A 16,636-nucleotide genomic window follows, 5' to 3' on the forward strand; every position below is an offset into this window, starting at 1 on the left:
TAAAATCATAGGCAGTGTATATCGTTTTGAAAATGTCTAAAATTTCATTGTGACCCTGATTCTATAACCTTTTTCCAAGTCCTCACCATTTAGTTTTCTCCCCTCCAGATATTGTTAAAGCCTATAGATCAGCACTGCAAAGGAAGGGGCAGCATAAATTTGCACATTTAATACTTACATATAGAAACATAGAATGTGACGGCAGATAAGAACCATTCGCCCATCTAGTCTGCCCAATTTTCTAAATACTTTCATTAGTCCCTGGCCTTATCTTACAGTTAGGATAGCCTTGTGCCTATCCCACGCATGCTTAAACTCCCTCACGGTGTTAACCTCTACCACTTCAGCTGGACGGCTATTCCATGCATCCACTACTCTCTCCATTAAGTAATACTTCCTGATATTATTTTTAAACCTTTGCCCCTCTAATTTAAGACTATGTCCTCTTGTTGTGGTAGTTTTTCTTCTTTTAAATATAGTCTCCTCCTTTACTGTGTTGATTCCCTTTATGTATTTAAATGTTTCTATCATATCCCCCCTGTCTCGTCTTTCCTCCAAGCTATACATGTTAAAATCCTTTAACCTTTCCTGGTAAATTTTATCCTGCAATCCATGAACCCCTTGCTCACAGTGCCTAGAGAGATATCAGCTATGCCTCACTGATGAGGTCTTACAAGGCTGAAACGATCGTCTGGGGTTGCCATGTCTCTCGTGCAGAGAGAACTTGCTGGCATTTTGGGTCTGGACTCCCAGTATGGGTGGGACCAGTCTCATATGCTTCAGATATGTTCTCTCTGTAATGGCACAAGATGTGCTAAAACCAGCTTGAGTTCTGAGCGGGGACCCACCGAAGGACAGGCTATTTTAGTTGATGTCCGTTCTCAGAACACTTTTGCGACCTGTTTTTTGCTCTTCAATCCATGAACCAGCTTAGTAGCCCTTCTCTGAACTCTATCTAAAGTATCAATAACATTCTGGAGATACGGTCTCCAGCACTGCGTACAATACTCCACGTGAGACACAGCCTCAGCAGTGATGAAGGAACAATAGGAAATTATTTTTATTTTTTTAAGTATTTAAAATGAATCCAGTGCTAGGGATGGGAGGATTACATCTACCTGATTGGTAATTTCAGAGTTTTACTTTCCTGGTCTAATTGATCTAAGGGTAGGATGTACGTTTATCAAAAAATGCAAACTTCCCTTCAGGGTGCAATGAACTGTGCTCCAGACAATACATTAGGAGAATAACATGGATCATATAGAAGGTTCTAATTTCATAGGACTCTGTCATTTAAAAAACCTGTGGGATTAAGAGTCTCACACAAACTCTTTTTTATAGCCTATATTTGAATAAAGGATTTATTTCCCCTGTGGATGTTACTTTATAATGTAATCAAAATTCATTTGTCCGTATATTTCTATAGAATTGAATGAATTTATTATCATTATCGCCTGCCTCCGAACCATGATTTTTATTAATAAAATTTTATCGGGCAGAGGGAAACCATCCAAAGTTATTGAGGTCAATAGTGTATCGCTGAGCACATCTACACACAAAAAACAGCACACATGTTCCCATAGATCACTTACACTGCAGCTTCTGGGTAAGGAAAAAATGACTAAGGATCAATCTGGGCTGCCCATCTCTGGGGTCCATCACCCTTTCTATTAAATAAGAAATGCTCCATTCCCTATCATGACGTGCATAGTCGCCTCTGCCCCCAACACCAATCCCCATAAAAACAGTGACACCATATTTTTGGTTAAAAAAAATGAGCACAGCGTATTATCATACGTTTTAAAAACTAAAAAAATTAAGGTACTTGTCAACTCAATGCCAACTTTGACATGTAACTCCACCATTGTTGTGACTTTACAACCATCCTGCCTTAATACAATTAAAACCCTCCGACAATGACCCGATCTTACATAAACAATAAATCCCAACAACATAACACCATATAATTAACATTGAACACATAACCATTGCCACTAAGGGCATACATTATCACAGTTCCACGATTGTAGGGGTATACCGAGATACCTCTACACACCCAGGTTCTTCGCTACCAACGAGCCCGAACCTACCAAACTAGTCCAAAGGCCTACCTATTTTCTCTGAACTAATCATTTTACCCCATATCTATCCAACCTACCCCCCAACTTTTCTCACCATCCCCTGCCGCCGTGACCAAAACGGGAAATAAATAAAGGGAGGGAGGGAGGGACAAAAACAGGTAAGTGTAGACTAAAATAGCCCCTTTATATATAGCCTGTAAGCTCCACCCACAATGTTATTTTAAACCAATCCCACACACCAACGTCACTATATGCCTGTCTCCTTGCAATGTCAAGGCCCACTCACCTTAGCTACGCTGGTGCATGGGCTACAAGGTGCATACTGTTAAGGGGCATAACCTGTGTTACCCAGGCAGGGCCAGGTTTCGCATTACTCAAAGAATGCACCTGTCTACAGATTCACAACTCATGGGGGGGGGGGGTTAATACTCTGCCTGATAAAAAAAACCAAAAAAAAAAACATGGTGAGCTGCTTGGTGACAGGAAGAGAAGCAACTGGACTCTGCGAACACTGAATTCAGTCCGAGGAACCTGACATGTGCATGGCCCCGCCCCCTTACACACTCACGTACTCCTTAATTGCGGTTAACAGCCAGGGGTGGTGTTCTCAGTCAATGGGGGACCACACAAGTTCGGTTCGGTTCACGAACAGGGAGTACGGATCTGTTCGCAAGAACTTCATATGGGTTCAGGCAACCCCAGGGACTGATGCCAGGTCTGCTACAAAACCTCTATGTTATTGTGTCATACCCAACATATCTGCTATGCTGCACTTCCAGTCAAATGCAATAATTTTATGCATCTTACAGTGTACTTTGATGAACTTTTTTTTTCTCTTTCATGACGAAATATGTTCAATAAAGCTTTTGACACACAAAAATAAATAAATAAACATTTACCCGTTGATTTTTCCCACATTTTTGTTTTTTTAACCTGGAATTAAACCGAATTTTCTTGGGATTTCTATGATTTAAATTTTACCACTTAAGTTAACACAGAAGCTCAACTCACACAGATCCTGTGCTACATTATTAACTGTCCAATCAGTTTTTATTGTAAAAAGCAAGACTATCTTTATTGTGGGGCAAACAGGGCCCAGTTATTCCTGGGGGTCCAAAAGCAGCTGCGCTGTGGGCCCGCTGCCCTCAAATATTTCTTTTAGATGGCCCATGAACTCGCCAGTGCTGCACCAGGGCCTGCACACTAAAGGGGCCCACTGGGTGGCCCATGCACTTAGAGCCACCTAGTGGGCATGTGTCAGCAGGGGCCCGGCCTTGTCACTTCTTATCGTCAGCTGCAACTCCATCTTCTTGGCAGCATGGGAGGAAATGAAAGCCTGTCATTTCCTCCCATAGAGACTGGAACCGCTAGGGAGAGCGAAGCGGCAGGAAACAGAGGGGCTTGACCGGAAGTGCCAGTCCCAAATTCCCAAAAACCCCAGCCAGTACACGGAACCTCAGGGAAGCCACCCACCTGCAAAAGGTAGAAAACTGTAGGGTGACTTTAAAAATACTAAAGTTTGCATGTGTTTGTGTCAGTATGTCCATCTGCATATGTGTGTCAGTATGTCTGTCTGTGTGTATGTCAGTATGTCTGTGTGTGTGTCAATATATCTGCCAGTGTGTGAGTCTATGTGTCTGTCACAGTGTGTGTGTCAGTTTGTCTGTCAGTGTGTCTGTCCCAGTGTGTGTCAGTGTGTCTGTCAGTGTGTCTGTGTATGTGTGTCAGTATGTCTGCGTGTATCTCAGTATGTCTGTCACAGTGTGTGTGTGTGTCAGTATCTGTAAGTATGTTTGGATCAACAGCAAAAACACATGTGAGGAAGGCTGAACTTGATGGACGCAAGTCTCTTTTCAGCTATGTAACTATGTAACTATGTAACTATGTGTGTCAGTATATCTGGCACAGTGTGTGTCAGTATGTCTGTCACAGTGTCTCTGTGTGTGTGTCAGTATGCCTGTAAGTGTGTGTCTGTGTGTGTATCTGTATGTTGTTAGCATGTGTATCTGTGTATCAGTGTACAGCTCTGCAAAATTTGTTTGCGCTATATAAATAATAATATTAATAATAATAATAATATTATATATGTGTGTATCTTTGTATCTGTATGTAGTCAGTGTATGTACCTGTATATCTGTATGTAGCCAATGAGTGTATTTGTGTATCTGCATGTGTACCTGTATCAGTTTGTGTATCTGTGTGCCTGTATCTGCATGTGTGTCAGTGTGTGTTTATGTGTCTATATATCTGCATGTGTATCGGTGTGTATATCTTTGCATCTGTATGTGTTTCAGTGTGTATGTGTGTTTATATCTGTGTGTGTGTATGTATCACAGTGTGTGTGTGGCAGTGTATGTGTATATGTGCGTACATCTCTGGATTCAAACGCCAACGCAAATACACCCCTGAATTCAAACTTCAACACTACATACAAACACATTTACTGCATTGAAATTAGACATGTGCAATTCGTTTCGGTCCGAATGTGAATTCGGACGAATTTCGGGCAATTCGGACATTCGGATACTTCCGAATGTCCGAATAGCTGAATTGCCAAATTGCCGAAGTCCTGAAGTTCCGAAATTTCAGAATTTCCGAACTGTCAAAGTTCCAACGTGCCGAAGTTCCGAAGTGCCGAAGTTCCGAAGCTGCCAAAGTTCCGAAGTGTCAAAGTGCAGTGGAAGAATGAAAAATGCTACACTGTATACAAGTTTAAATAAAAAGTATACAAACATAGTCAGGATTTAGATGTAAGCATTTGCAACACTTACAACAATCAAGTAACACACAGTCATATAAAATGTAAGTTACTTAGCCTGTTAATGGAATGACAGGAATGAATAAGTAGATAACTCCCTAATTCCCACGGTATTAGGGTGCTATCTACTAAAAGTGTGAAAGACCTGAATTGGTCTTTCAGCCACATACCGCGAGTAGGGGCATGTCTATTAAACAGTGAGCAGCCTGTGGCTCACTGTTAAAAAAAAAAAAAAAAGTGTCCCCCTTCCCAAGCCCCCACCCATGCCGCGCGAGTGGGGACTTTTAAACTAAAGGGGGGACCTTTTGCCCCCCTGCCCCCACCCCTGAGCAGCGGGTGGGGGCCCTAAAGTAAAAAAAGGGGGTGGGACCCTGGCGGCGGGTGGGGGCCCTAAAGTAAAATAATAGGGGGGACATATTGTCCTCCCCCAGCCCCCATCCATGAGCGGTGGGTGGGGGCCCTAAATTAGAATAAGGGGGACCTAATGTCCTCCCCCTGGCCCCCACCCCTTAGTGGCGGGTGGGGGTCCTAAATAAAAATGTAACCCCCCAGGTGACTAGGGGTCCACAAACCCGTAGTCACCCGCCTCCCCCCAAACAATTAACCCCTACCTACCCCCCTCACCCTAAAAATAATGGGGGGGGGGACCATTAACTATGTACCTGTACAAAAACAAAACAAAAAAAATTACCATTTGATGTCTTCTTTTTTCTAAAATCTTATTTTTTCAGCCCCAAAAAAGGCCAAATAAAAATCCATAATGACTGACGCAATTAAAAAACAAAAAAACAAAACCTGAGCGCCCAAAAAAATAATCCATCTTCACCCATGGAGGGCTCCGCGCAGACTGAGCTCTGCAGGGTGGGGGAAGGCTTATAAAACCTTGCCCTGCCCTGCAATTAGGCTAAGAATACTCTGATTGGTTTGTTTAAGCCAATCAGAGTGCTCTTTGTCATTTTACACAGCGTGGGAAAGTTCTTTGGAATTTGATTTGGGGACCCCTAGTCACCTGGGGGGGTTAAATTTTTATTTAGGGCCCACACCCGCCGCTCAGGGGTGGGGGCCAGGGGGAGGACAATAGGTCCCCCCCTTATTGGTATTTAGGGCCCCCACCCACCGCTCAGGGGTGAGAGCCATGAGGAGGACATTAGGTCCCCCCCATTCTAATTTAGGGCCCCCACCCACTGCTCATGGGTGGGGGCAAGGGGGAAAGACATTATGTCCCCCCCTTATTGGTATTTAGGGCCCCCACCCGCCGCTCAGGGGTGGGGGCCAGGGGGAGGACAATAGGTCCCTCCCCCATTATTTTACTTTAGGGCCCCCACCCGCCGCTCGGGGGTGGGGGCTGGAGGGGAGGACTATAGGTCCCCCCCTTTTTACTTTAGGTCCCCCACCCGCCGCTTAGGGGTGGGGGCTGGGGGGGGGGCAATAGGTTCCCCCTTTAGTTTAAAAGCCCCCACTCGTGCGGCACGGGAGGGGGCTGCTCACTGTTTAATAGACATGCTTAATAGACATGCAATTTTTACTTAGTATTAGTACATTTGGATGAAAGACCAAGATTATCTACTAAGCGAGGGTCTGGAAGGACAGGGTCCAGGGGGGCCAAGCAAATGCTTGCCCATGGTCCAATCAATATTAAAGACAGCCCTGGTAAAAAGTGAGGCGTAGATAAAAGGATGGAGTTATGCTGCAGAAGATAGCAATTCATTTTTCATTTATTTTTGGTGTGAAATTAAATGGCTTTGGACTTGGAGAACAGCTGCAGCATTACTATGAGGCCAACACTTTTCAAACTCACTTAACTTGTGTTTTTGCCCAGAGTGTTCCTCTAATCTGGATAATCTAGAAAAACATTAATCTCAAGACATTTCACTGTTCTACAGTTCTAATTGTGTATCTATTGTAGATTCATTGAGTATGCAAACGCTGTGTATTGCGGATCCCGTCATGGTCAACGAGCTTGATAGGAATGGTTGTCTATAGCTCTTCCAGTTCATGGATACACTTTTTCTATTACTCAACATATTTGCAGGGAAAGAGCCATCCATCAATTTTCTCTCTCTCGCATCTCAAAACTGCAGAAAGAAAAGTCATGCTGCGATAAACAACAGCTGTGTTTACACGTCTGGGGCTTAATCTGTATAGTTTAATTGTATGGCTTAGTAACACAACAATAACTTGGATGAGGCACAGATTTTGTAAATACGAAACATAAATAATCATAAACAAGAAGCATAGAATGTTCATTTAGAATAATGAGTATCAGATCATCTAATCAATGTAAGCTGTAAAAAGCAGTGACAGTGAGATAGACTGTATACAGTCAGGTCCATAAATATTGGGACATCGACACAATTCTTTTTGGCTCTATACACCACCACAATGGATTTGAAATGAGACAAACAAGATGTGCTACTGGATGTAATTCCAGCCTAATCGCCAGGTATTGTTTAACCAAATGAGAGTCCATTCTCTTTTCCATAGGTTCTTTCAGGTATGCCATGCTGTCAATGGGAAGTATGGTGTTCTTTGCCAATCGAATCACATCAGCGCCAATTTTTGGAATGGTTTCCCAATGCTTTACAGAGACCTCTGATGCAAATGGGTACATTCTTTTCACTTTCGCTTGCAGAGCGAGTCTCTTTTCTGGTTTGGACCATTCAGAATGGATCAATTCTTTAATTGTAGAATGAAGCGGATAAGTAGATCTGGCAGATCTTAAATCTTCGAAGAAGACATCGGAAGCTGATGTTTCCTGGCTATTTTCTGGAATTTTTAAGGTGCTTCTAACCAAAGAAATTAGTTTATCAACCTTTCTGAAGTCTAGAGACTTGTTCGAGTATTCATAGTACTCCTCATCATCTGAATTCGGATCATTTAGCTCCAGGCTAGATCCAGAAGAGACAGAAGCTCCTCTATACCTTTTGGTTGCCCCTTTGGATGCTGATTGAAAGCCTTCAGAGATGGCATCAGATATCCATTTTTTAAATTCCGTTTGGGGTAAGCTTCTTTTAGTTTGTCTCTTATTCCATACATTGGAAGCACAGGTTCTTTCCCTCTGGGGTTTTTGAACAGCAGCCCATGCAGCGATTAGTTTTCTGTGTCCTGTTTCTTGGAGACGAATCCTGAGAGGTTCTAGGGCTGAAAAGACAAGGCCATATGTTAATACTTCCAGGCCGTCAATGCACTCTTTTTGCACCCCCATGAACTGGACTCACCTTTTTCTTCTAGATACACTTCAGTTAACTTAAGTTAAATTAAGTTACAAATTTAGAATACTTTCAAGGAAACATTTAATTAATTCTAAGAAAACCGTAGCAAATTTTGAAGCATAACTAAGCTTGGGTACGAATGCAGGAAGCATTCCATGGGGCGACAAAGAACCCTGCCCCCAAATGCCTAGGCAAATGCCTTGTTAACCTCCTTTTAAGGGGACCCAAAAACTGGCCGGCTGGCCACCTTTGGGCCCCCCTGGGGCAGGCGGGCAGTTTAGCTCCAGGTGGGCCGGGAGCCGGAATATGACGTCACCCCCAGCATCACTCTGATGTGTCTGAGGGAGCTGAGCAGGGAGATCACAGTTCCCTCCCTCACTGTCAGCTTAGCGTGGACGCCCGCCCACCTGCCTTCCTGCCCAGGACAGCCTGGTCAGCAGCCCCATTGGACCCCCGTTAAAAAATCCACCCAGCTCTCCCAAAAGTAGTAACAATAGTCTGTGAGTGTTGAGGGAAATGTGTGCCTGTCTGTCAGTGAATGTGTGTGTGTGTATGTCTGTGTCTGTCAATGTGTGTCTGTGAGGGAGCCTGTGTGAGGGATTGCGTGTGTCTGTCAGTGTGTGTCTGTAAGTGTGTGTGTGTGTCTGTGAGTGAGTGTGTGTGTATGTCTGTCAGTGTATGTCTGTGAGGAAGCCTGTGTGTCTGAGTGATTGTGTGTGTCTGAATACAAGATACACCTAGATAGAAAAAACAGAGAAAAAAACTCATAGGGAAACACCATATGACCATATGAACCATACACCCCTTGATGTTAGACAAAACAGATAACAGATTCAGCTCTTATTTTTACTGCCTGTTACTTCTGTGACCCCCACCTTTGGAAGGAGAGACGCGGAGTTTATGTTGATGGGCCTTTTTACTGCACACTGATTGTAAGTGTATCTCAATAAAGCGTGTTATCTTCATTTTAGCAGTGCTGTACTATGTCCTTTATATTTTTGCATGCATCCTTGGATATCCTAACCTGAAAGAGTATTAATCCCTGAAGACTTAAAGTGATTCTGATGGTCTTGAAAGATTCATGCAGTTTGTGAGTGCAATCTAACATCAAGGGATGTATTGTTATCATATGGTGTTTCCCTATGAGTTTTTTTCTCTGTTTTTTCTATCTAGGTGTATCTTGTATTCATATGTGTTTTTGAGGATTTAGAGGATTCTTTGTTACAACCTAAGAGTTGAAAGGGAAGTAATTACATTTTCTTATTTTTATTGCATTTTACTGTGCCTGGGTGGTCTATATCTACTTTTTGTATACATCGATTGTGTGTGTCTGTCAGTGTGTGTCTGTGAGTGTGTGTGTCTGTCAGTGAATTTGGGTATGTCAGTGAGTGTGTGTGTCTGTCGGTAAATGTGTGTCTGAGTGATTGTGTGTGTGTATGTCAGTGTGTGTCTGTGTGTATGTCTGTCAGTGTGTGGGTGTGTCTGTGAGTGTGTCTGTCAATTAATCTGGGTTTGTGTGTGTCTGTGTCATTGTGTGTGTATGTCAGTTAGTGTGCCTGTCTGTCAGTGAGTGTGTGTGTCTGTCAGTGAGTGTCTGTGAGAGAGTCAGTCATTGTGTGTGTGTGTGTCAGATTGTGTCAAATTAGTGAGTGTGTGTGTATGTCGGTGCAACTGAGAGTGTGTGTTAGTCTTTAACAGGAAGAGGTGTGGCCTTGACAGAAAAAGGTTGGGGCAAATTTAAATTAGGGGTGCCCGAGTTCCGTCATGCCTGGGGCAGCACAGATCCAAAATACACCACTGGCCATATAATGAAGCTTCCCAAAGAAATGAGGCTGAACTCCCTTGGGACACAGGGTAAAAACCCTCAGGTAAGCCAAATATATATATATGTAAAGGCGGTATAATTGGAACTGCTGCTAGGTGGGCTCTCTTTATTCTGGGCTACCCGTCTGTTGGTTTCGGCACATATGTATATACATATGTGCCAAAGCCAATGGACGGATAGGCCAGAATAAAGAAGGCCCATCTACCCAGAGGGGGTCTGATATAGGCTGCCACTCCAGGCATACCGCCTTTACATATGTATATATACACACACACATACATAATAAGTATATATGGAATAATGCATATGAGAGGAAGATTATATATATGTGTGTGTCAGTGTGTGTGTATAATATGTATAATATATGTCCCACATACTGGCGCACATTGCTCCCTGGCTGCCACTTTGGAGAGTGGGATGACATTGGGGTTGATGGGTGGGGGTGTGTGGGGAGAAATTGCTGTAGGGGTGTTAATGTGTGTGTGGAGGCTGTGTTTATGTTTCACCCTCCCATGCACACAGTTTTAAAACTCTATATCCCCCCTTACATTGCTCCTCATATCCACAGTTTTTGTCCACCCCCTACCATTTTTCATTATTATTATTATTTTATTATTTTATAATTTATATAGCGCCAATAAATTCCGTAGCGCTGTACAATGGGCGATCAGTAAACCTTTTCTCTGTCCTCACCATTTATTTTGCTCCTTGGACCCCCTCCCTCCCCTTGGCATCCACCATTCCAGCTGGCAAGAAAAGATTTCCCTGACTCCTGGCTGTGGCTTCACTTGCTGCTCGCTCCCCTCCGCCCCTGGTCTCTCCATGCCTCTGTTGGGGCTCACAGGCGGCCTCTGTACCCCCTGCCTCCCTGCAGCTCTTTCCATAGTAGATCATCACGCAACATCTCTAGTGGTTACATTTTATTTGAAATGTTAAAACTCACGTATACACAATTCTGGGGTATGGGTGCAATCCCTGGGAATCGTGTATACATGAGTCCCAGCATGATGGGGTTAAGTGATGGACTTTTTTATTTTTATTAATTTTATGCATTATCTCCATGGAGCTTAGCGAACAATGCCTAGTAAATGCCCCGTACTGATATATATTTTTTATTGTACTATCTATTCCTTGAATTACGAGATAATGGATATTTGGTGCAGTAAATCATCCCTCTTCCAGTCTTCAGGTCATGAAGTCACCTGTCTGATTGCGGCAGAAGATTTATCAGTCTGTAGTACATTCTCTTGAATACAATAAAGCACACTCAGTCTATTATCCTGCACTGCTGTCTATTTGTGAGTGTGCGAGTACTTTTTTAGAGATTCATTGAAAATTAGATGTAGTTCACATACTTAGTGTCTCCCAAACAGAATTTCCTTCCTAATTATATAATTTTTTCAATTGTCAATGTGATGAAGTTTCCATTACTTATGAATCCCCACGGACTATGAGTTATAAGTACTAATGAGGTTACACATAAAGAATAGATACAGAGACATATCCAAGAAAGTTCTCTAAGTACCAGAAGAATGAAGGCTGCCTATTCCTTAATTTTTCTTTTACTTACATATTGTCATACCTTGTCTCCCGCGCCGTCCCGGTCCCGCCGTCCGTCCTCTCCTGTCGGGCGGTGTGGATCGCTGGTGGACGTTGCGAGATCTGGGAGAGCGTCCAAGGACGTGCGCGCGCGCACATGGTAGCCGGCAGTTTTAATGATAGTAGCCTATTGCTACTATTTATATCCTCCCTCAATTCTGTCCCTGCCTATCAGTATTCACCTTGCCCTATATTAACCTCCTTCTGACATCACTTCCTTGCCCTGTCGTGATTTATTATAGCCCAAGAGTGCGTTCTGAGTAGTTGTCTTTTCTTTGGTTTCTGACTTCGGCTCATTATTCGGTTATTCTCATTTCTGGCTCCCTGACCTTGGCTCTGTCTATCCGCTTTCCCATATCTCTGTATTCCTGACCTTGGCGTGTTTGACTATTCTTATCTCTCGTTCCTACGTTAAGTCGGGCCACTTTAAGGTCCGGTAATACGTCTACCTGTGTTCGCCTTTATTGTTCTCTGGTTTGCGTGTTGGGGAGTATTAACCTTGACACATATAATGCCATTTGGGAGCAGTTTGAGGGAAGCTGTCACATAAGGCTTCAGATTGCTAGGATCAAATAATATTTGGGGTCTTATAGGAACACTATAGGCACGTAGGCCACTCCATCTCAATGAAGTAGTCTAAGTGCCAAGTTCCACCCATTTAAACCGTACATAGCTCCCTAAGCAGCTGCTTCTGTTAGCTCTCCTGGCAAAGCCAGTGCAGGGCCGATCATTCTCATCCAATGGGCTAAGCCCTGTACTGCCAAGCTTAGTTCAGACAGAGCTTCCAAACGGTTTGACTACTTACAATGGGTGGGTGGGTGGGTGGGTGAGTGTTGGGGGGTTGGCGCTTGAGCGCCCCTGTTACCATAACCCCTATAGCACTCTGTAGAGGTTATGTTACTTAGAGTGTTCCTTTAACAATAACTGGTTTTCTACTAAATCAAAGCAATTAGTTGAAAACACAAATCTTCTCTTGATATGTGTTTTTAATGATAAACAAGTACAGTTGGTTTTTTTCACACCGAATGTTCTAATCCTATTTATTTAATCTCAAAATATGTCCAAAAGGCATTTTTTTTAGCCATCCTATGGTTTTTACTTTAACAAGCATCAACGAGAAATGTTCATTCAAGCTGAAAGACATCACCCCTTTCAAATGAATTGTTAATGACTTCTCAGAAATTGATGCAATCAAGTCGTGCAAGGGCATTTTTATATCAACATTGCTGATCCGTAGAAAAAAAAATATAGAACTTGTTCTCAGCATTAGTATGTTATCTAGAGCGTAGAACAGTTCATGAATCAACTCAATCACTGTAGATGAGAAATAAAGTCGGACAGAATCTGCAGTTTATACTTTTCTAATAAATGATTTTAAAAGTGAATATTTTCAGTTACCGTGTTCAGGTTTTGCTCTTGTAAATTATCACGCTATAATTCATTGGTCTCAACTTTCTTTCAACTAGTTCCTTTTAGAACGGATTCTTCAAGAATAAACCAGGAGGCGCTAGAAACACATTCCTACAACCAACTTAGAACGGATTCTTGAAGAATCAACCAGGAGCCTCTAGAAACACATTCCTACAACCAACTTAGAACGGATTCTTCAAGCATCAACCAGGAGGCGCTAGAAACACATTCCTACAACCAACTTAGGACAGATTCTTCAAGGATCAACCAGGAGGCGCTAGAAACTCATTCCTACAACCAACTTAGAACGGATTCTTCAAGAATCAACCAGGAGCCGCAAGAAGCACATTCCTACAACCAACTTAGAACGGGTTCTTCAAGTATCAACCAGGAGCCGCAAGAAGCACATTCCTACAACCAACTTAGAACGGATTCTTCAAGTATCAACCAGGAGCCGCAAGAAACACATTCCTACAACCAACTTAGAATTGATTCTTCATGAATAAACCAGGAACCTCTAGAAACACATTCCTACAACCAACTAAACTCAGGTGTCATTAAGAACAAATTTTTAACCATCTAACACTGGTCTTCATGAGCATCTATCGTGATACTCCATTTTCTATAAAGTATCATTACATTCTGGAATTAAAATGGGACTAAGTAACTCTTGGAGCTGACAGAAGTACAAGAATCACATGTAAATAAATTTTGCTGATAGTAAAGTCTATATTTTCTTGAAACATGGTAACGATTGATATAGATGGAGTAGGTCAGCCACTATAACATTATCTGATGATAATTGTATTGGATCAACAATTTTCACATGTCAAACAACAGTTCATATAGAAATTAGGGAGGTTAGACGTTAGCTGGCTGAGAGCTGTGTTTGTTGTCGTTCAAAGCATTTGAAGCATTTTATGTATATTAGTGTTGTAGAGTACTACTACTTGCAGCGCAGGCTACTATTGAAGGATATATACGAAGCCCAACATGTGCTCACATAAAAGGGGTGCTCACTCAAAAATTATACGTCAATCTGACACAACATTTTGAATGGTTTCTCTAACCCTTATTTTACCTTAATTATTTATTTAATGTAGAATGCTCTGCGAAGCATTATTGGCTAGGTCCCCCCTTACAGATTTAAAAAAAAAAACTTAATAAATAAGCTTTAAACTTACCTGGAAAACAGTGTCAGGTGAAGCTCCCCTCGCTGCTGTCATCGCCCCATCTGTAGTCACTCTTTCCCTCTCCATTCGATTGGACTGTTCTCACTGGCTCAGAGAACATGCATGCGCTCTGGGCCAGGGAGGGGAGTGAGGGAGGTAGTTTTGTTTAATTATTTAAAAAAAAAAAAAAAAATGGCCTATTCACCAAAATGGAGGGAGGCAGAGGGAGCACAGGAGCAAGGGAGTGGACTTTGACTTCTCCTTAAATGGGAAGACGCTGACAACATTTGTCGTTAGCACACTGACTATAGATATAATTTTTGCACAGATTTAACATTTAACAGAGTTCTAAGCTGCCTAAGCCATGTCTGCTGGGGATGTCGCTAGCCTTTGGCATAACATTGCAAATATCTCTGTATGGGCAATGTGAAATATGGATTCCTAGCACCATGACCACTTCTAAAAACATACGTTTTAGTAGTGGTTGGAGTTAATGTAATAAGGAGAGAATGAAACTATGAGGGTTGCGTAAAAAAGTGTCATTTTTATGTTTTTTTCTTGCACCTTCTTATTGTTATTCCCTTGCATGTGCCAAAATATTCCTTATTCTGCCTTATATGTCATTTTATTTTTCCTGATTTCCAGTACATTTTTTCTGTTCTTTGGTTCGCAAATTTGTTGCTTCCAATGTATAAAAAAATAAATATAATAGAAAAACATTTTTTTTCCAACACCATCAAATTGGCAGTTTTTCTAAAACAGTTCTTTTTGTTTAAGGAGTAAAAAAAATCCTTAAAAATTATGAATGCGTCTTTTTTTCGTAGTGAATTTACTCATTTGTCTTATTTGGGCATGTAAACAATCGGGAGCCAAAAAAAAATAAACAAAATAACTTAAAGAGGAATAAAAATTTGAAAGATTATTTTGGAGCACTACAGAAAAGGTGCAAAAAAAATGTAGCAATGTATAAAACGTGGATTTATAATTCGAAAAGTTTGCACCGACAATATTTATACATAAACCAATGTTTACACAGTAGAAAATTGCTGCTTCCTCTTACTAGGATGTCAAGATTCTTATCTATCTAGGGGGAACAGTCCCTATTCTGCTCTGTGTCAGTGTGCATCAGGGATCATTAGGATAGGTGTCAATCCATATCTGCCAAGTGACCCTATGTAGGGGGAACAGTCCCTATTCTGCTCTGTGTCAATGTGTATCAGGGTCTCTGAGGACAGGTGTCAATCCATATCTGCCAAGTGACCCTATGTAGGGGGAACAGTCCCTATTCTGCTCTGTGTCAGTGTGTATCAGGGTCTCTGAGGACAGGTGTCAATCCATATCTGCCAAGTGACCCTATGTAGGGGGAACAGTCCCTATTCTGCTCTGTGTCAGTGTGTATCAGGGTCCCTGAGGACAGGTGTCAATCCATATCTGCCAAGTGACCCTATGTAGGGGGAACAGTCCCTATTCTGCTCTGTGTCAGTGTGTATCAGGATCTCTGAGGACAGGTGTCAATCCATATCTGCCAAGTGACCCTATGTAGGGGGAACAGTCCCTATTCTGCTCTGTGTCAGTGTGTATCAGGATCTCTGAGGACAGGTGTCAATCCATATCTGCCAAGTGACCCTATGTAGGGGGAACAGTCCCTATTCTGCTCTGTGTCAGTGTGTATCAGGGATCATTAGGATAGGTGTTAATCCATATCTGCCAAGTGACCCTATATAGGGGGAACAGTCCCTATTCTGCTCTGTGTCAGTGTGTATCAGGGTCTCTGAGGACAGGTGTCAATCCATATCTGCCAAGTGACCCTATGTAGGGGGAACAGTCCCTATTCTGCTCTGTGTCAGTGTGTATCAGGGTCCCTGAGGACAGGTGTCAATCCATATCTGCCAAGTGACCCTATGTAGGGGGAACAGTCCCTATTCTGCTCTGTGTCAGTGTGTATCAGGATCTCTGAGGACAGGTGTCAATCCATATCTGCCAAGTGACCCTATGTAGGGGGAACAGTCCTTATTCTGCTCTGTGTCAGTGTGTATCAGGGATCATTAGGATAGGTGTTAATCCATATCTGCCAAGTGACCCTATGTAGGAACAGTCCCTATTCTGCTCTGTGTCAGTGTGTATCAGGATCCATGAGGACAGGTGTCAATCCATATCTGCCAAGTGACCCTATGTAGGGGGAACAGTCCCTATTCTGCTCTGTGTCAGTGTGTATCAGGATCTCTGAGGACAGGTGTCAATCCATATCTGCCAAGTGACCCTATGTAGGGGGAACAGTCCCTATTCTGCTCTGTGTCAGTGTGTATCAGGGATCATTAGGATAGGTGTTAATCCATATCTGCCAAGTGACCCTATGTAGGAACAGTCCCTATTCTGCTCTGTGTCAGTGTGTATCAGGATCCATGAGGACAGGTGTCAATCCATATCTGCCAAGTGACCCTATGTAGGGGGAACAGTCCATATTCTGCTCTGTGTCAGTGTGTATTAGGGATCATTAGGATAGGTGTCAATCCATATCTGCCAAGTGACTCTATGTAGGGGGAACAGTCCCTATTCTGCTCTGTGTCAGTGTGTATCAG

Source organism: Pelobates fuscus, chromosome 6 (assembly GCF_036172605.1).
Source record: "Pelobates fuscus isolate aPelFus1 chromosome 6, aPelFus1.pri, whole genome shotgun sequence".
Classification (NCBI taxonomy): Eukaryota; Metazoa; Chordata; class Amphibia; order Anura; family Pelobatidae; genus Pelobates; species Pelobates fuscus.